This window comes from Cinclus cinclus, chromosome 4 (genome assembly GCF_963662255.1).
Source record: "Cinclus cinclus chromosome 4, bCinCin1.1, whole genome shotgun sequence".
Lineage (NCBI taxonomy): Eukaryota > Metazoa > Chordata > Aves > Passeriformes > Cinclidae > Cinclus > Cinclus cinclus.
The window spans coordinates 14,961,330-14,982,294 of record NC_085049.1 but is presented as its reverse complement, the minus strand read 5'-3'; the positions used below and the strand labels follow the sequence as shown (position 1 = coordinate 14,982,294).

The window sequence follows — 20,965 nt, the reverse complement described above, 5'->3', positions numbered from 1 at the left end:
CCAACATGAAGAGCAAATAAAGTGAGCCAGAGGTGATCAGCAATCCCATCTAACGGAAATGGCGATGCAGAGAAACAGCTCTGCAGGCAGATCCTGCGGCTGGAACAGCTCCTGGCACATGGGGATGAACTCCAGCAGAACAGCGTTCACAGTCACTGCAGCCCCTGCTCACTGCAGGAGCCTTGCTAACATTTGTGTTTACTACTCCAGGTCAGCGCCAACAACTTCACTGTCCTCACCTAAGGAAAAATGCTGTCCCGCTCTACCTTTAACCCACTGCACATTCCTGCTCTTCTACAGACTTGTCCCTTATTCCAAACACCTCAAACTCCATCTAAGACCATTTTAATCACACACATGGAGGCTTTCTTCCCTTTCAATATTTTCACTCTATCTAACTTTAGAAGGGGGTGAAAATTTCCCCTTTCTTATTCTTGACAAAATCCCTTCCCAGTAAGTCTACTGTACCCAGGCTGCTGCACAGCACCACATCTGGAAATCAGGGGCTTATAATGGAAATGCTGAGGTAAACCTGAGACATAGCATCAAGTTGCATGAAAACTCTATCAGGGTACTGGAAATAAAATGCATTTAAAGCCTAAGAGGCTCTGTCATCACTTTAAAACGCACACACTGCTGCTGCACACTCTCAAACTTTATTAAATGGGCCTGGGCACAGCAGCAATGAAGTGCAGCCTCCCCTGACTCTGTAAAGTGCGTGGGCTCATTGCCACCACCAGCTGTGACCACCTCTATGCTAACAAAGAAGGGGAAGAGAATGCACTGAATTAGAATAAAGTTTTGTCATCACAAAAAGAACAAGAGAACAAAACTAGTCTGAATAGAAGTCAGTGCTGAAGGGTCTCTCTCTGGCCATAATTCACTTTGCTATTCTTTGCCCAGCATTAACACCTGCCCGCTCCTCCAGCCCAGTGACTCTTGTTATCACCTTCATCTTCTGTTATTACTGAACCAGCCTTCCTCTGGGAAGGTCTATCAGCTACAATGAACACTGGCCAGTGCACTTAGCATAACATTTCAGACTTTGAAATTAAGACAGTAAATCACCTCTATCCTCCACACATAAGAGGCAAGTCCAATGACAAAGATCTAATGATGCCATTTTATTAAAACACTTAAAGAAAACTGAAAAGAAGTGAATGAAACTTGGCCTTAGTGAACATCTGAAAGTTAGTAACTCAACATTAATAACCATGATGAGGACTGCTGATAGAAATACAGAAAGACAAAAATCTCCAGGAATTTAACACAGGGTTAAGTTTTTTTAAAACTATACTTCCACTTAAGTGCTCTGGATTATTTATCTGAGTGAGAGCAAGGAAACCTCATCTAATCAGGAAAATGCTGTAATAGCCTCTGATTCAGAAACCATCAATTTACTTTGTGTTCACAGACTATGTAAGATACCATAAAATGAAATAATAAAAAGCAGTAAAATAGAAGAGATGATATGGCAAAAAACCCCAAGTAGTAGCAAGGGGGAGAAAAAAAGTTATGTTTTAAAGACAAACTGCCTGCATGCACAGTTCTGAAATTATAACTCCCAACGTCCCTATCAGATTACTGTGAGCTGCAGATGGAACAAAGCAATGGAGAATAACAGGGCCACATTTGCCTCTTTTCAAAAGAAAATTTCACCGTCATGAAAAGCTAATACAGAGAATAAAAGCAATAGGCAAGATTAAGAAAGCAGAGAATGAGAAGTAATAGTATAGATTCAAGTGGTTTATTTTTTATTAATGGATATTCTTTCCAGTGGATATCTAAGAAGCATTTTATGTTTAACAGGCACCACCATTGTGCAAATGTTTTCTAAGCAAAAACCCCCTCAATCTTTACCAAGGCAATAAATGGCTTCATAGCAGACAGACCTATGAAGAATTCAAGGATCAAAATAAACTGTGGACCACGCAAAACATAAGAAAACTTATCCTCTGTGAAAGTTCTTTGATGTTAAAACAATTTAATAAGTGGTGGGTGCTACAGATTACATGTTTTCATTTGGTGACCCTGGTTAAATTCTCTGTCAGAGATCCTTGATATCTCAGAAGAGGAGGTGTGTGTTACTGACTGAGAAAAACAACAAAACCTAAACAAAACCCTCCACTGAATACACAAGTCCTAGTCTCAGAGCATTACAGAGGATTACTTCTTACTTGTCCCCATTCCTTTTCCCTTCCCATGACTCGTTTAAATTCGTGCAATAATTATCTTTTGCATATTTATCCCAAATGCACTCTATTCCACAGACTTTAACTATAAAATCTGATTCAGCTATGAAATTAAATCCCGCTGCTTAAACTACAAATTTTAATCCATAATTAACATGTAAAAAAAAGGTCTCTATTTATTTTGCATAAATAGTTCTCCTCCTTCCCCAGAATGTTGCTTGCCAATATTTTACTTCATAATCTAATTAGCAGCCTCTTCTTCCCTCTCCCATCAGTCTGGTAGAAATGTCTTAAGATACTGCCTGGTAGCATCCTGGAAGCAATCACATCCAGCTGGAGTTCAAAATGTTATTAAGTCTACTGTGATATTGTCGATAACAAATATTCATATTAACATTACAGATTGTGGTGGTAGGGAAATTGTAACAGCTATGGAAAGATGTAATGTACTCGATACCCATTTCCTCCATTACTGAGCAAACGTGCTGCCCCTGGGCAAACGAGTGTCAGATGGCTAATAGTCTCTGTGCTGAAGGGAGCCAGCAAGCAGACTGTTAATGAAGCCCAAAGGGTACTAGAAAGAGGCACTGGGACAGGACCAGCAATCTTCTTTCAGAACCCAAAGCCTCATTGGTGCAGCTGACCTACATTCTCCAACTCAGAGTTGAAGGCCAAGCCAAAACATGCACAAATAAAATAATGGCTCCGTTTCAATGCGATCTCCGAGAATCCCATGCTGGTGAGAAGAAGCCATTGCCTCCCATGTATTACTCCAGCATAAGGCACAGATGCTAAATGTGATCCCAGTTCACTCGGTGTTAACTTGCAAAAGACCCTTTACATAGGAGACCATACTTTGCCAGAATCTTGTGTTAGATTGCTATTTATTGACTGTGGTGGTGGTGAAAAATCCAAGGCTTTAAACGAGCAACATAACCCTTGCCTTTGAAATCTAATTCAAACCAGTTTTATGACTTCCTTCTTATGAGTAGTTCCCTTTATCCAGGCATCTATTCGATTTAAGAAAGAAATCATAGCAAGCTTCAATTTTCAAACTCATTTTTACCCAGTGTAATCTTTCCTTAAAAGACCATAAATTTTCTTCATGATCTGCCCATCTAAATATCTCCTTGCACAGCCAGGGGCAATGTCTGCGGATCGAAAGCTTGCAGTCCGAGTTTCACTGTTTTACATCAAGAGCAAAGCTCATGCAGGCTCAAAATCATGCCATGCCTCCATTTTTCTCTTCAGATTAAAAGGATTCAAACAAGACATATCAGAGGAGAATGCACTGGTGTTGATATGTATTCTATAAGTGAACAGATGCTAAAAAATGAAAATCATTTAAGCAGAAATCTTGATTGCTCTTCTCTGCAGAAGGGTTGCTGTAACACGAGTCTTTTGTTTGCTAAAGAGGCAGATAAACTGCACTACTAATTAGTCACATATAGCACACACTTAGTCCAATTCCTCAATACCCGTGGAAAATTACTCAGTTCTAATGTTCTAAATGAACACACTTTCAACTGATATTTCTATCAGCATTGCATTAAAGAGAGGTAAGTGAAGGCAGAGTATGTCCACAAAAGCATCAAAGCAAAACTGATTTTATTTACTTAGATAAAACCCCCTGAAGCAGACAGGGCACAAAGTGGAACAGACATCTTGTTTATAGATAAAATTTATGAAAGTAATTATTATCTCAAGTTCACAAATTGATTATTTTTGGTCCTGATTCCAGACTTTAAAACTGCTAGAGCTGTCTTTTCCTATCTTTTCTATCTAACATTCCTGACTTTTCTTAAAATAGCTAGTTGCAGAATTCATTGAATGCAATAAAAATCAAGAAAATACCTCTGAATTTGAAAGATTATGGAGATATTTTTGCTTGGTTCTGAAAAAAAAACCCCTGGTTCTGACCTCTTAACTAGTAAATTTCAGGACCTAATAAAGGGGGAAGCCTGAAGCTGCTTAGAACGGGCCGGTAAGGAAGGCTGTTAGACTGAATTATTTCCCTATGGCTAAACTACACATTTATTTAAGACTACTTTATAAATAATATTTTTCACCATTACTTTTATGTATTTCCAGTCCAGTTAAAATTAATGTTTTGACCTGCAGAATCCTAAAGACCTACCCCCATTTATACATCCAACAAAAGAATTGCAAGTTATAACATAGACAAACTAAGCCATTCTACCCTACAACAGGTTTTTGCCAATCCTGAATTCACAGCAAGCACCTAAGTCTTATTACCCCAACTGAGAATTTGAAGAACTCTTCCCTGACCTCACTGCTGTACCACAATAATGGCAGGATTCCTGCAAGGAGACAAAGACACAAATGTAGTGGATGCTCCCATACATCTCCTGGCACCATGAGTTTCAGCAGCAGAGCAGAGCAAACCACGGCGGCACAGCTTTATCACTCACCAGGTACCCAGAGCAGGATCAGAGTAACCTCAGCCTTAGGTCTTGAAGAAAGCCTTCAGACCTGTATTTTTCTGGTCTGGAGCAGCAGAAAACAAATATTTGAGGCACGAGGCCCCAAGAGCCAAGGTGGTCTTCTTGCTACAGCTGAGCTACCTGCACTGGGGCAATGGATGCAGGGACAGGATGGCCCCTCTTTCCTGCCCACCTTTTGTCCCCACCCTTACTGCCAACAACAGAAACCACCTGGCTCCCTGTATCAGATGGCACAAGCTGTCCTAATCACCCTGCAGCAGCTGCCACCCACTCTCCCACTGCACTCCCTTTTCCATGTCCCTGCACCAGCCCTGCTCTGTCCCCAGGATGTGAGGGACACAGCTCCGGTTTGGGAATTTCAGTGCCTTGAGCAGTCCAGCACAGAGAGGTGGAACCACCTTGTAATCTCAGCCTGTGTTGGCTCAAAAATACCAAGCAAACATTGGATTGTGCACTTTTGTGTGCACATCTGGACACAAGGAGGCAAAGATGGTCAAAAAGATACAGCTACCAAAGTGACTGCAGAGCTTTTGGTACAAACGCAGGTGTGCCAGGGAGAACAGCAGAGGCCTGGGAAGCACAGCAGAAGGACACTCAAGGCAAACTTGTTACAATGAGAGCAAACATTAGAGCACTGCAACAGAGAAACCTGAACTGGTTTAAGTGGATCGTTCTCCTTATAAAATAGTTATAAAAAGAAATGTGAGATTATAGGACCAGCTGAAACTGCTGTGTTAATAAAACACAGGAAACCATTGATCTTAATAATGTTGGCTGAATGCTTACAGAGAAAGAAGTCCACAGGGCTAAAATATCTTACTAGCTCTCATTAAATGTTTAGATATGTACAGATCCTTGTGAAAGTCAAACACAGGAAGTAGAGAGAATCCACACCCAAATGATTCTGCAGTGATAGTGGGTTTGCCTGAAATTCTGACTGCCGAAGATAGCAATGTTTTCCTGCATAAATGCAAGACTGATAATTTTAAAAAGCTGTCCACACCCTTTCCATACTAACTTAGTATCACCCATCTCAAAAAAACCAAAAGCAATATAAGGAGTTCAGACAAAAAAACTCAGAAATAAATACATTTTTTTTTCTGCACATGACTGACTATCCAACTTAGATACCTTTAAACTTAAGCATCACTAACAGATTAGCCAATAGTACAGAAACCCAAAAAAGCAAAACTAGAACACCGGAGAGATGGAATTCACTCAACAAGATCAACAACAGATCCTAGCACATCTCTGCCTCAGGAAATCAAAAATAAAAATGGAAAAGACATGTACCACAGTTTTGTAAATACGGCCTGATGCTCACACACCACTACTCAGCATAACATGCAAAAATTCACCCTTGTCTCACGAACTCAGATGCATAGATATACACCCAAAGTCATACATTTATGGCAGCTTATGCCAGAACCAGCAAGAAGTTTTCCTTTATGTCCACAGCTGATGAAGTACTCTTGCATACATACCTACGCTATCATGTCCAAATTCTCCAGGGTTTTGAAATGATCCACACTTCCTACTTGGAGCTGGAGTAGAATGGATGGCTAACTCATTTCACGAAGAGTTTGGTTATACATCTCCCTTGATGAAAAATTTAAATAGTTCAGCTAAGAAGCAGTGTCTTTTTACCCCAAGATGCTACTCCAGCAGGAGTTCAGTAAATAATGCAAAACAAAACCAGGGAAAGGAATCAAAGTGTTTTGTAACTAGAACAGAAAGGGTCTTGGGTTTCTTTTCACTAAGTTCAAATAGAAGACGTTTTATGACTCAAGTAAAAGGAGTGCAAAAGAGTTTGGAGAAGGAAGGTTTCCATTAAACAGACCTGAACTGGTTCAATAGTAATTTGAGCTCTGTATGAGCTCACTTTTTGCTGCGCCACTCTCAGCAGTGAAGCAAAAACTTCACAAAACACAGGAGGGAGCTGGTGACAGATGAGAGGGAAGAGGCAATGCAGTGCCAGCTCTGAAATAGTTACTTGCATTGTATTAGAGTCTGCCATGACAGAGCCTTTCCCACATTTTTAAAGCTGCAAATATAAACACCACTTAAAAGGAAATTTTTGTGAATGGTGAACCAGAGAATGAAAAAAAATGGGCTGGAAGGAAACAACAAGTTTTCCTGTGCCGCAAAGAGCAACCCTGGGAAGTCCTGGCTCTCAAGAGATAAAGAATGGTCACCAGGGCTCTCTATTTGTAGGGAGTGGGATTTCAGGATGGGGTTTGCTTTCCCCCACCCTTTGCAGGCTGTTAGGACAGCCTGCTATCAGCTGTGGCAAACCCCGCGCTGGGACATGGAGATGATGTGAGGCAGCTCAGGACAGCTCATGGGCAGAAATCTCAACTGCTTTTGGGGTCTGGCAGAGACACCCCAGCTTAGGGAGTCATCCTGCACCTGCATTTAAGTCAGCTCTGATTCATGGCACAATAATCATTTTGCTGGTGAAAAGCAGCTACTAAAAATGCTTTCTTGCAACAACACTGCCAAGAAAAGAGCCAGGAGGCTCTCTGACAGCATCTACAATTTATGGGAAATAGGCAATCAAGGAGCCATTGTGGGGAGGCTCAGTGGTGGGTAATGCTGCCTGGAGTTCATCCCTGTCTGCCAGCACCTACACTGCACAAGGGCAACCTGGGCACAGTCCCACCAGTTCCTGCAGCAGGTGATGCAGGTGACCCTTTGGAAAGAGGGGCCCACAATCCTACAGCACCAACCACAAGAGGGTGACTGGGGGAGAGTCACACCAAATCTGCAGCTCCCTCCTGATGAACTTACAATGGTGTGGATGCTACCCCTGCATTCTCCCTTCCTGTGGTACACATAGGATGGCACCCAGGGACCACTGGGCTCTGGAAATACACGGTGACATGTGGTTTGTCTGATGGGGATCTAACAACACACCACTTCATCTTGGGCAGCACAGGAAGTCTTCCCTTCTGACAGCTTACTGTTTGATCCACAGATCTGCACCTAATCAGCTCAGTGTTGGGATCCACAGTTAAACCCCATTTACTGTCTGAGCCTGAAGATTAAAGACAAAACCCAGAAGATTCAGGAATAAAAAGTAAAGCATGGCAGTCAGTTGTTTTCCTCCTCATTACACATGACTGCAAATGCAGCCAAAAGATGTCCACTTGCAGGGAAAACTGATACTGGTTCAATCCCTTCTGGAGAGGTGAGCAGGCTGTTACTTGTCTCCAGCAGAAAAAGTTGGGTATTATTAAAAACCTCACAGAATTTTGGAGCAGGGAGGTTCATTCCTCCTAGGAGAGGCAAGATGAGTCACCATCTGCAGCGGCAGTCCTGCTGCCCAATTCCTGCTCAGACAGTTTAAATCCTGACCGAGTGGTGCACAGCTCATGCAGCAAGACATAGCATCAAGAGAAAGCAGGCTAATGGTACAGGAGGAGGTAAGGCACAGGCTTTGCTCAACAGTAGCTCTGCTCTCCCAGGAGCTCTGCAGGTAGCACCCTTCATACTACAGCAAATGCAGATGATGCTGGAAGTGTTCAAGGCCAGACTAGATGGGGCACCGACCAAACCTGCTCTAGTGGGAGGTGTCCCTGACCATGGCAGGGAGTTGCAACTAGATGATCTTTAAAGTCCCTTCCAACCCAAACCGTTCTGGGATGCTACAAGCCCTGGGCAGACATTACAAGAATGACAACAGGAATCCTGCTATGAGATTCATACTTTGCATATATGAAGGCAATTTTAAATATGGATTGGACTGATAAAGGCAACTGTTCAGCACACCAGGGCAAACATACAAATGTAGCAAAATGCATAACCTGAATAATCAAGTTTTCTTTGCATATTGAGACTTGTCAGCCAATTCTTCTTCAGTCTTCACCGTAAATGGAAACATACGTATTTCTGATAACCACAATAATGACTTAGGAAAATCTCTCTGATTATTATATATTACATGGGCAAGAAGCCAGACAGAGCATTTAGTTAATTAAAGTTTTATTGATAGCGGTAAGTTGCGCATTTCTGACATCCTTCTTTTTTCCTCCCCTATAGAATGTGACCCTCACCTTCCCTGATGTACAAAGAAAATAAGAAAAAATAACTATGCTACTTCCTTCAGGAGCCAAGAAAAAAGCTGCCACAAAAAAAAAAACAACAAAACAACAACAACAACAACAAAAAAAAAAAACAACCAAATTCATAATTCAACATAGCCATACCCATAGAAAGACCAATTTACAGATGAAATGGGAAAGAACCTTGCCTAGGCTGCTAAAGAGAAATTAGATAGATACATTTCAAATAAAACAAACAAACGCAGGAAGTAGGAAAAAATAATGAGATACTTATACTTTGTAAGTTGGCCAAATGTATCAATCCTTGCTATTTTTGGTTTCCATGTGTTACCCACTAGGCATGTTCATACACTGGGAAGAAAACCAGATAAAACATGTGGTTATTGGCCCAGAGAGATATAACAGCTAGAATGCAAGCTCAGGTCTGCAGTAGCTTTCCTTAATAAGTATTCTCTATATAAGCAAAGATTGATCCTACATGATGTGACAGGCCACTGATACAAATAAATTGCTTTATGATATGATCTGTGAGCAGCCAATGTATATTCACCGTGGGCTTACCGAGTTTCATACTAGCATGTCTAAGTTTCCACTTCATGTAAAATCAACTTTTATCTCTGTGATACAGCCCAGCAGTATGTTGAAATCAATGCTTAGTCTTTCAACCCAAAAGCCTGCAGCCAGTTTACAACTATATAAGTTGAAATAACAGGAGTTTCCAGTCGGTTCCAATTTTCAAGTCTTTGTGATGCACATGTCGCTGAATTGCAGGAATAGCTCGTGCAGTTACAGAAAGCTCCAGGAAGGAAGTGAGAAACTAACATTACAGCTGAAACCGAATAATGGGACTGAAACACACTGGGTTTTTTCCCCGCCTCCAGCTTTACAATATATCATGTGGTTCACCAGTCAAAGTCAGCAAGAAAAAAAATCTCTATCTACTGTTCCCCTACTCACTACCCACGAACTGCCAGTTAAATAATGCTGAAGGAAATCAGTGTGGTTTGCTTGCACAACAGCTTTTCTAAGGGACAGCAACCATGCAGTAAAGCATTTACACACGACGTAGGACAACTCTAGGGTGCCCTTCTGATGCCCACATCTTAATGAAATCAATATGGCTGTAGCAAAACCAGAGCCACCACAGGGAGTTCCCTGGGTACAAAGCAAAGCTGTAAAAATACATTCAGGGAACTGTTCCATAACCAAGAAGCAAATAAAGGGCCAGGTCAGGAATTTACATTAAACAACCTTCTTAGATTTCTTGCATGATAACATGAGCGTGCACACCCAACTTGTCCCATAACTTCTGAAGCCTCTATGAAATTCCTTAAACTTAATGCAAACTGGTGGCTGAGCAATGAAAGGTACCAGGAGTCCAGGCTCTGACAGGCTTCAGTGCAGTGCTGCCAGACAACAATTGCAAGTAGCAGCCTTTGGCACAATGTTAAAAAAACAACAACAAACAAACAGAGAATTTGAATCAACAGGAAATGAGTCGTCAGAAAAACAAAACCAAGGTTTATGGAAGGCAAAACTGGAGGATCCCCACACTGACCACATGTGAACTGTATGACAACAGTTAAACAACAGAGAAGAGGCCAAGCTTGATGGAGTGAAACTTTGACACAAGCTTATCTCATGCAGCTTGGATAGAAAGTGTACAGCTTCAGGATGTAGCAGAAATACATGTGGTACAAACAGATACAAAACCTTTTTTTTTTCTGTTATCTCCTATTTCTTTTTCTTTACAGTCTAATAGTACTGTCTGACCCATTTTCTTTCAAAATTACACAATGAAAGGATCAACTTAAATCTAACTACCTGCCTCATTCTTTCTAGAAGTAGGAATCCTGTAAGACAGTTCTGGCTTCTGGTGCACATTTAACAAAAAAACAAAAACCAAACACACGCAAAAAAACCCCACAAAACAAAACCCAAAAAAACCACCCTAAAAAAACCCAACCCAAAACAAAATAAAAACCCTCACCACAAACAAAAAAAAGCCCCAGAAGCCAAAATTATTCCAGTTTAAAATACAAATACCTCTTCTATTAGGAAGAATATATCATCAATGTGATCAATGTGATTAATATTTCAGAATCTTTCAAAAACCACTTCCAGACATTTTATAAACTTCCTGTTGTTAATTACAGAACTGGCACCTAAAATCTAAAGCATCTTTCACTTCAAGGAAAAAAACCCCTAACCTACTAACCTCTATAAAACTGCCATATATGGGAGGAAACTAACTCAGGTGCAATGAGAATAAACCCAGCTAAATCTTCCAAACCCTAGATTAAATTATAAACCCTGGGCAAAGGCAAAGAAAGCCCTTCTCAGTCCCTTTTAAGAACTTCAAAGTAATAACATTTAAATTTAGTCTAGACTTTCAATATCCCAAACTTAAATGATTCAAGCTTTTCAGTAACCATTCAACCACTCTTCATTCAACAGTTTGTTTACAGAAAGATATTTAAATTGTTCTAAAGAGCACCACTACTCATTGTAGAACCTTTTGATTCTCTAGCAGGCACTATCACTTATTTACTTTAGGTTTTCCATTATTCAAGTGCTGGCTGGGGCACATTCAAATGAATCACAAACAGCAGAACAAACAAGACAGTTCAGGCAAAGGAATGCAATTCAAACAACAGCCAGTACAGAAGACATTCAGAAGCTCAGAAAACTAGGAAATGTTTGACCTGCTTTTAACTTCGCATGTTTAGAAAAAAAAAAATCATTACAAAAGTCTGAAATTGCTTAAAGTTATACAGAAATGCCACTAAAAACTCCCTATCTCCCAATTTCCACCAGTGACACAAAGACATTGACCAAAACCACTGCAATGAATAGATACTGCAATGAATTCTTTCCAAAATTCCCTCCAAATTAATGTCCAGAAAATGAGAGAAATCCCAAACCCTGTTACAGGACTACAGTGTTCTTCCAAAATGCACAAACAGTGGAGTGGTGCAGTGACTATGTCTGTGCTACCACTTCAATTTAGAGAAATAAGAATTGTGTTTGGAGATCCACTGTCATTTCCATTAAAAAAATAACTATCATGGGTGGCCGTTGTGATCCAGGGAATTTACAAAAAATGAAAAAACGAACAAACAAACAAACAAAAAAAAAAAAAAAAAAACAAAAGAATTCTGCTGTGTCCAGTCAAAATAGCAATGAAAATTAACATTTCACCAAGATTGAGAAAAAACCTGAAGTTTACTGAAGCTGCAGTAGGTGACATCCCATAAAGTGATGCCAGTCACTTGTCTTTGAGTCAGCTCTATTCCCACATTTAGCACAAGTGCTCTGGCTGACTCACACATACCTGGGAGATAAGTAAATTAAATTTCGAGCATGATTTTGCTGCAGCCTTTCATGATGAAGTGTAAATTTGCCTGGTTCTTTTCATTTGAACTTGAATTATTTGAAAAATTAATTAAAATTCCAGTTTGCCTTTAGGAATTTTCTCAGAAGCAACAAGCTTAATGGGAGTAATGCTGGATGCACAAAATTGGCAAGTAAAGAAATGATGTGGTTTAAACAGATTCTGTTTTCAGTAAGAAGCAGCTTTTTAGGCTGCTTACTTGCCTAATGGTACTTACAGGAAGATGATTTCTATATTGGGGTAGTGAATTTATGCTTGAAATATAAAGTTTATATTATCCTTTCATTATACTTCCATTTGTAGTGTTTCATCTTATTTGTTGTTCTCTTGGTTCAAAGTCCCAAATTTATATTCTATCCTTGCATTAATTAATTATAGCTTTAGGCAAGTTAATTCAGCCTTTGTTTCTTGATCTGTAAAAGAAGGACAATAATAAACATTTACATACTTTAAACAGATATTGGAAAGGTGTTTTTACCCTGACACAGTTAGTTTTCCAAAAACACCATTTTATAAATTCTGTGCAAAAATTACCCAGTTTACCCACATTAACTGGAATGATTGTAATTTTTGTAAATAGCTTGTGGAACTCCCTATCCTTCCCTTCCTCAAGGAGCCTGTTTCCTACAGTACATTCAAAACACCTCCAATGCAGCAAACCATGCTACCCTGAGCTGAGTTCATGGCATCCTAATTATGACAGTCTAAAAAAATTTTTTAAAATTAAAATAAAGAGTGCATTGATTACAGAGACATTTAATCTTAGAGATCTGAGTGACTGTATATTATAGTACAGAATTTTTTTTCCACACCTCTTCCTGGAAGAATATACAGAGGAGTAAGAGCTCTTTATGTCATTGCTTTTGCAGCATTAAGTTTTTAGTGATATTCAATGTTTTGTTGACTGGTGTCTGTAATCTGGGCCTTTCTAGATCCAATCTTTGCCCAACTTCCTCACATGCAAAAACATCTGCACTTACAAAATAAATTAATTACATCTGTGCCTGTTTCAGCAGTCAGTTAATCAGCTTCCTATTAGGGGGAAAAATACCCTAAACTGAAATGAGATTCTGGAGATAAAATAAAGATGAACCTCAAGCCTTGGGAATCATATCAAACCTTAGCAGGAAATCAGCTGAGGCTTCTTCATCATTAGAGATGAAACGGGAATAAACACCACTGGCTCAAACTTTAATTCTTAATTCTACTAGTGGTGATGTTACTTGCAATAAAGAGATTAAGATCCAATACTAAAATGAGAGGAAAAGGTTGAAACAATCCCTTAGAGCAGTCATTTAACAAAGCACCACTTTATCAATGCATGCCATGCCCAATTTGATTCATTACTTCAATTTCAGTGTTGGAAGGAATAAAGTCTCTGAAAGAACACACTCCCCATCTTCAAAGCTCATTCTAAACTCTTGTCTTTCAGTGCACAGAACAGGCATTACACATACAGCACACTCCCCTGTATGCCACCAGATGTTGTCAGTCAAAAGAATTAAGTATCAAAATAAAGCGTGCCATCAACACAAAAAAAATCCACAGGAGAGTAGAACAGGTGACATCACTTGTTCTTCAGTAACCAATCACCTTTTTCTTTCATAATTCTGTGGTGGGGGATGAAAACTAAAATGCTTTGGAAAACTACTGAAAACTGGTATGAGGCTGCTTCAGCAATTAAGAATTTTGTACACAAGACACTGAGACCTTAATTGGCACAGCACTATAAACCTGGGCATCCTTCTGGGGCAAAGCTGTTGTACATCACACACTGAGCCCACCTCAACCTCAGCACCACAGAAGGAAGAGCCTCTCCCTGGCAGCTGCTGCCTGCAGCCATCCCATGCTAGCAACACTGGGACAGCTTTGGGAAAAGGGAGAACTACTTAGCCACAGGAAATCATGGCAGTGGATTAGGACGAGACGAGACAGACACAGGAATTTCAATTACAGAATTACAATTTGAGCAAAAAATTTAGCTACTTAGGTATCCATATGGCCCACTGCCACAGCATACAAGAAGTTTCCCAGGACTTAAATACTTCCCCATTCTGAATTTCTTCTTCCAGTTCCTTTAAAAAAGTATTCCAGTAACACTGATCTGAATGACCCCTAATTGCATTTTGACCTGGCTCTGTTTTAGAGTCATTTGCTCTAAAATTACTCAATTGAAGTGACACAGCTTTAGAAATTTTCTAGAAAAAAAAGCACTGGTCTAACTTGTATTAAGCCCTGCTGTTTTTGAAAATTAGATTTGCTATATAGACCAGTGTTTCTCCTCCCTGCAATATTTTTTGCTGGCAAATGGATTACATTTAGCTAAAGGAACACATTGTCTTGGATCTGTTAATCCTATTAGTCACCTGCAAATAGGTACCAAGGTTGAGGAGATGGTTTTTTAGTGTTTCCATAGAGAAAAGAGTAGCCCCTAACTAGCTGAAAATTATATAGAACCCTCTGGGGCATCTCACTGTGCTAAAATTTCTTCCTGTAGTGCAATAAAACATGAGCAATGAAGCAGCTTTATACAGATACATAATACTACAGTGGAAGTAAAAATCTATCTCTCCATCAATGCAGCTGTATTCTCTGCAAGAAAAAATTTTCCACTTCAACCCTCATACCAATATGCTTCACCTTTTTGTGTCACAAATATCCACTCACACACTCTTCCTTAGTTAAACTGTAAGTTCTTCAGGGCAGAGACTGTCTCTTTACAACAGTGATAAGTGGGAAGGACCCTCAGGCCACTGGAAAACAAAACAATAGTTGGCAGGCTTATTTTCTAACTTCATGTGCTAACTTGTCCTCAAATCCTCGAGCAAGGAAATTTATTTTATTTTCCTTACATACTACACTGAAAAAAAAACCCAACCAAAAAACCAAAACCAAACCAGTCATTGCACCCTCAGTAAGTTAGATGTATAGAGAAAACTCTGAAGGTACAGCACTTTTACCCAATTAGGAACAGGATGTAGCATATAACATGGCCAGATGATGCCTCTAACCTCTCCCTCTATGCCCAGATGAATCAGTCATTTACTGCAGACAAAGCAAGACAGGCCCAAGAACTCAAACTGGATCTTCCCCAAAAGAGTTTTGATACAATGGCATCTGTAACACTGCTTTGACCTTTTAAACTAAATCCTCCACTGAAGACTGACAGGCTCAGACATTCACAAACTCCAGTCTTCACGACAAGCTTCAAGGCTGGCTTTCTAGTTGCTACACTTCAGAAAATATTTTGAAAATCTTTTCAGAAGGCTTTAATTTCACACCAAGAGATAAATGCTTTCTGCTCTTCAGAGACATTCATTTTCTTGAATTCCAAAGTTTGCTTTCAATGTATTTTCTGAAAAAGGAAAAATATGTTTGCTCATACTTTGTGTAAGCAGTTTATGACTTGCTCAGCCTTCTTGTACTTGAAAAGACAATCAGATAAATAGAGAGTAATGGGCAGGCTAACATTGCCTTTGGGGAGTCACTGGCTCCCACAGTTGCCATCTGTGGCAACAAACAGCACTCACAGGACAACCCTTGCACAGCCAGGGCTCCCTTCCAGAACACACCAAGGCTCCCTGTGCCTGAGCACTTCTGATCAGGTACTATGTCACTGCACTGTTCACTATGACAAAGGACACAGGAGAATGGTGGGACAGTGCCAAGGCAAGCCACATTCACCTTCCAAAGGTGACCCCCAGGGTGTGGCAAAGCCCACTGCCCATACCCTCAACACACTGGTCACAGCCCTCAGCACTTGTTTGCTTCTGCATGCTAGACAGAATGGCCTCAAATGTACTTGAGGCTTGGAAGAAAAGATTGGTTTCCTTTTAGATACCAAAGCACCACCTCCCAGACAATGAAAATAGCAAAACTACCATGACTCTTTCCCTACCCCTTCCTCCATTCCCATCCAAACTTGTGTATAAATTTCTGACAGACTGTTTTCAGGGAGCAGCAGTGATGTGCCAGGTATTATTAGAGCTAAACAAGTGTATTAGAGCTTGCACAATATGTCATATATCTTCTTCAAGGATGAGTAATCTCAAAAAGCTCTAGGATGAAAAAAAAACCCTAAGCATAGAACCATAAAAGAAATCATAACCCAATCAAATTCCTCCTCCCTATTCTCTCCAAAACCAAACTCAACAAATCCCAGTGGCTTCAGACTGGCTTTCTCCTTCTACCAGCAACCAAGCCCCAAACTGCATCTCAGGGTGAGGCCAGGCACCCACTCTTCCTTGAAGGGCACCAAGGAGCTCAACCACAGCAAGAGGTCTGAAGGACATGGCAGCAATGCAATTCGACATTCAGCAAGTCATCTTTGTCCCCAGTGACACTTCAGAAGAAACTGAAATAGCAGAGACATATTTCAGAGCAGTGCACATGTTCGAAGGGCTGCTCAGCAAGTCATCCTGCCTGGAAGAAGAAAGTTTACTCTGACTTAAGCTCCTGGCTCTTCAGAGGTACTGAACAGTAAAGCTGTACCTCTGTGGTCCCTCTAACATTCAAAGCTACTCCACACCATTCACTCTGAGCCCTGTCCTTAAGTGCTCCAGTCAGCTAAAGGTGCACTTCACCCAGCTGACAGCATAAACTCCAGCTTCCCTGAAATCTTTTCAGCTTGTTTAGAAGTATCCAGCACAGGCACTGGCCTGTGGAATTAGATTAGGAATGCAGTTATGCACACACGACTGGTCTTGACCCAGTTTTTGTCACATCATCCTGGCTACTAAGAGCTGTGAACTTTATTTATTATTAGCACCAGAACAAAAAGAAGCCTGTGTATGTACATGAGGTCGGACAAATGCCCACTCACTGCACAGGCAAGGAATGAAAGGAATTGCTCTATTATTTGCCATCATCATCCTCCTCTCACCAACCCACTGAATACCACGACTATTGAAATACCTTTGATGGGCCCCCCCTTCAGGGCAGACACTGCTGACTTGGTGATGTAGCAAGCACCAGTGGGCACAAGCATGGTAAACTGGACATCCTTCAACAGGCACAGGAGAACTCTCAACAATCAAGTAAGGAAAAGAAGCTCAAAGTGAGTTCCTCTCTACAGAATAACACCTTCAAGACAGAGTTTCTCCTGCCTAAAATATGCTATACTACAAAGCACAGGGACTGCTTCAAATGAAGCCAAACATGAGGGCAGTTTCTCCTTCAGACGCATTCCTGCATTTCAGCTCTGTAGCTTACAAGAAAGTCAAGTAATTCCCCAGTACAAGGTAAAACACAAGATCTATCCCACCACAGCAAGCAACAAGGTTGTTCTCCAAGATATCAAAATACCCCTTATAGCAGCAGTGCTTTCCATGCTTTGTCATCACAAGGACTCTAATGCAGCACACACAGAGAGGCTGTAAACATAAATGGCTGAGATTTGCTAAAGGACAGCATAGAGGTTTTACAGTTCATCCTGAAAGCACATATGCTGCCAAAAATTGCAGTATAATTGTAAAAAATAAAGAAATTGAGCTCATCTAAATGAAAGGGATTTGTCCCACTGTTCCTAAATGACTGCACTATTTCTTTCCTGATGAGGATCATGTATGTGCACAAAAGGCAACCTTCTGCCTTCATGTTGTTGAAGACATTTTAAAAATGTAAGCAAAGCCAGGAGTTCTGGGATAAATAAAGCTAAACAAGGCAAAGGTTATTGTATTTGTGCTCCCTACTGACATCATAAAACCAGGATCCTTGTCCCAGCTAAGCAAGCTGAAGACCTGCTAAAGACTCAGTAAACTCCATTGAAAACTAGGTCTATGCTACAAGCAAACTGCAACAAGTCACCACAAAAACTGCCCTTTCAGCTACACGCCCAGGCTATACCAGTGGAGGAAATACTGATTTCAAAAGTTATTTTAAAATGTGACACAGACCAGCAGACAGCACTACCCACAAATGCTCCAAAATCTTTGCAACTTACCCTTTTATAGACACAGCTTGGACACACTGTTCTCCCACCTGTGAGAGTCCCACCCTTCATTGCACAAAACTTAAGCACAAGAAGTAGGCTGTCAGCAAAAAAGTTGTTTAGAAACTAAAGTGACAAACAGGACTGACTTCACACTTATAACCATCAAGCACCAAACACAGCACTGTAAGGAAAAGCATTACTTTAGTTTTCCCAAAGTGAAAGAGCACAGAGGTAGCAGGTAAGCTCCAGTGCTTTGAGTTACACAGAAAAGGGAAGAAAAGACCACATCCTTCCTTTTTTTTACAGACACCAGTGCTCCCTGCTCGTACAGCCTGCAAGATTTCTGCCACAGGAGAACTGCCACAAGCCACTCCTTGCTGTCATGCAACACCCACAGCCCCTCACATCAACAACCCAAAGCGGAAAAGCAGCCAGGTGAGAAGAGCAGCTACGTGAGTGTCTGTCATATCACAGCAAAGAGCAGCCACCCCTTTAGAAAACACTTTTTTTTAAAAAAATCCACAAGCCTGGTCTCTCAGGGTTGCACTCAAACCACCTCACCCAGCTGCTTGGGTCAAAGAAAGGCAGTCCTGGTCTTGCCATAACCCACCTGGCTCTGCAAAGTCTCCTCTGCCCTTCTGCTGGCACCTGCTCACACACAACTGTACAGTGGGACCAATAAAAGACCTCCCCAAAGACCCAGCCAGAGACTCATCTGTAAAACCAGCACTCACTATCTGAAAGTAGGTATAGACAGGAAAAGGAAAATGTCCCTTTCTTTTTTCTCTTCTCTCCTGTGTATGCTGAGTCTCTTTGTTTAAGTATTTATCACTACAAAACCCTTCTGTTTTCCACAGTCTAACAAAGACCAGCACGTTTGTGATGGAAGAGCAGTCGACCGACCACTGAGTACATCACAGCCAGGTAACCCAACCAGTTTTCACACTGTGCCTTTTGGGCTGTGCTTCTTCTCCCACTCCTTCTGCCAGGGGCAGTACTTTCATTTCAACACTAGCCAACAGTTCAGGACACACAAGTTCCAGTTCTTCCACCACTCACAGTTCCTGTGTTGTGCTTTTATTCCCCATCTGCAAAGGGAAGGAGTCTTCCCCACAATGGGAACACATGGTATTCCACTTCAGCATGGTTTTAGAAGGATTAATATAAATGAAGCACTCAAAAAGATAAGCCTGGCAAGAGCATGCAAGACATGGGAAGTAGAAGTATCACTGATAAATGTGGTTCTAAACAGATAATTTATCTGTCTCCAAAATATATGTTTTTCCTATCAAATTTTCAGCTTAATGTTCACATTAGCATGTGAACAATTCTCTTACCCCATCTGAATCCTTCCACGGTCTTACACCAAAACGAAACATCAAAACCCTGACTTACAAGCCTTTTAAGTAAACACAGAAGAGTTGCAGGCTCTTTGAAACATTATGTTGCCCTGCAAATCATACTTCATTGCCAGTCAAAAACACATCAGGTCTGGCCAAACCAGAACAAATTTTAGAGTTTGAGTTGAATAAGCATTAAGCATTTTCTTCCCCTTCATAGTGAGACCCTACATGTATGTTGCTCTTAGATAGCGTGTCAGAACGGTATCAGCCCTGAGCAGTGTCAGACATGCTCTCTTTGTGTTCTTATGAGATGCAAATAGATCCAAAGTTATACAGTGCAGAGATGTCAGATACAAAACGGCTCAGCAGAAGCTGAACACTGAAACTGGCTCCATTTACAACTACCACAGTCCCAGAACAGATTAAGAGTTGGCCACATGTATTTAATACTCTTAACCGCATACAAAGATAACATAGCTTTATTCAATAAAATATTTTCTTTGAAACTTTGATAGAGCCAAAGTTCTGTTAGAGCCAATTACTGGTTAAACAGTTCCACTCTTCTTCCCACAGCTAGCAAACATGATTATTTCCTTCTGTCTTTCCCCATTTTCCCTTCTGCCCCAATTTTTAGGTAATTTCCCTGTCCTTACGGAAGTCACAAAGGAGTGTTCTCAAAACCAGTTTCTCAATGCCCTGAGTATGGGCAATTGTGTAAAAATTGAGAGACTCCCCCACCCCCAGCCCAGTCTATCACACTCTCAAACCAGGCTGTTTGTCAGAGTCACACAGTGGAACAATCTGCCACTTCAGCAAACACACTGACCAGAGCCACCACACAAATCAGATTGTGAAGGAGAGCGTGCAAGAAAGATCTCCCAACTGCAGCTGCCACACAGCTCCTCACTTACCCAGTCGTGCAGGGGTAGGGCACAGCTCAACACAGTCTCAAAACCTTTAAATGCTTGAAGGTGAACTGGACTTCAGAGAAACTTCTTAATTCTGAAGAGAGAAAAAAGATGCTAAGACAGAAAAAGAAGGAAGAGAATAAATTAAGGGATAAGAGATCTGAAGCAGAAAGGAGAAAGCAAGCAGAAAAGTATCAGGAGGTGATGATGATTCTCCCACTGATGAGATGATTCCCCACTGATGAGATGATTCCCCACTGATGAGATGATTCTCCCACTTCTAACTTTTAGGAAGCATCAGCATGCCATTTTAATTAACAATACTCAAGTGCTTAAGACCATATAGTGACACTGCTCTTGAATATTATGGACACAGAACTGACATTTCACCTGCCAAATTCATCCCTGGCAAAACTCCACCATCATCAGTGGAAATACACCAAGCATGAAATTGGCCCACAGTTGCACTAAGACAAAAAAGACTTTGTTTTGGGAGATAAGGGGCATTTCTGGTTCTTTATAACAAAGCTCAGCAAACTATTGTTTATTGTCCCTAAGCAAATATCGCTGACAACAAACAAGCAGCCATCACATTCATAGCACACACTGTCCATAGGAAAACATCCATCAACAAAGCAACAGATTCCTGTTCATATCACAAGGAAAT

The 20,965-nt window shown here is 40.8% G+C and overlaps 1 protein-coding gene across 4 annotated transcripts in view; it reads right to left on the bottom strand.

Annotated features, from left to right (window-relative positions):
- The window catches only part of FAM107B (family with sequence similarity 107 member B), a 59,183-nt gene that overhangs the window by 36,825 nt on the left and 1,393 nt on the right, over positions 1 to 20,965 (bottom strand). The window contains exon 2 of one of the 4 annotated variants that reach the window (XM_062491674.1): positions 20,302 to 20,392. The exons of 1 other annotated variant lie outside the window; for it this stretch is intronic. The gene's annotated coding sequence lies outside the window, so the exon portion shown is untranslated. Of the gene's footprint in view, positions 1 to 4,624; positions 4,810 to 20,301; positions 20,413 to 20,965 lie in introns of those variants that run through there. 2 more of the 4 variants (XM_062491672.1, XM_062491673.1) reach the window with 2 other exon arrangements.